The sequence below is a fragment of the Meleagris gallopavo genome, chromosome 7 (genome assembly GCF_000146605.3).
Source record: "Meleagris gallopavo isolate NT-WF06-2002-E0010 breed Aviagen turkey brand Nicholas breeding stock chromosome 7, Turkey_5.1, whole genome shotgun sequence".
In the NCBI taxonomy this organism is placed as follows: Eukaryota; Metazoa; Chordata; class Aves; order Galliformes; family Phasianidae; genus Meleagris; species Meleagris gallopavo.
This window is the reverse complement of record NC_015017.2, coordinates 33,178,489-33,179,510: the sequence shown is the minus strand read 5'-3', so window position 1 is coordinate 33,179,510 and position 1,022 is coordinate 33,178,489.

Sequence of the window (1,022 nt, the reverse complement as noted above, 5' to 3'; positions counted from 1 at the left end):
AGAGAGGCTTGTTTCTCTAGAGAAAATAACTACATAAGGTCCCACTCCAACTGACAAATTTCAGAGACTACCAAGGGAAGGATCTCAGTAATATTTATTGATACTAGCTCCAGCCTGTAGTGTCATTCCACTGAGTAACTGCTAGAGCCAAACGTTATCTAAGTTGCCAATGCACCAGCATTTACTTAATGAGGTATCAACACAATGCATGATGAAATGCTGGCATTTGGTTGCATCTACACACAGGTTCTGTTTTGCCCTCGGTCATAGCTCTACATTGCTCCTACGCAAGTCAGTGGTTGACATGCTAAGGATACGAGGTTCCATGTAGCCATCCCACCTTAATCCCTGGAAACATTTTAGAAAACTAGCTTTTTAATGGTACAAAGGTGCTTACTGAAAGGCTCTCAAAAGCCTCATATTCTATTAAAAAATTTTAGACCTACAGAATGCCACCTCTGACTGCTTCATCACACAGCATGGTGTTGACATAGGATGGGATGGAACAGTGGCACAAAACCCAGAAAAGAGATGGAAGGTGTGAAAAGAAGGGAATAAAGAATTAATTACAAATGTACTTGAAAAGCATTTTAAACTGTCACCTCATACAACTTTCAGGTTCAGTAAGGTAAATCCCAAATCATCTTCTGGGCATTCATGCTCTCTTTTTATTTGTCTGACTGGGTGATTCAGAGCAACTGTAGATCAAAACATCTGTGTCTTGATGCAGGAATAGAGAAGTTTTGACATTCCCTCACTCTTCCAAAAGAAATTTGAAGGGAACAATCATACCATAAGGATCTTTTGATTGAACCTTCAGGGTTGCAACAGCAACTAGATGTAAGGTTTGATCTGACCCTTGCTGTCAATTTCTAAGAATAAAAAGTACCAACTGAAAGACCTCAGAATACTGAAAATTAAGCTATAAAAAAGCTAGGAAAAACTGCCAGTACTGTAACTGACAGAATCATTCCTCCTTCTTTTTGCCCAGCACATAATAGCAGGTTTTTTTTTTTTTTATC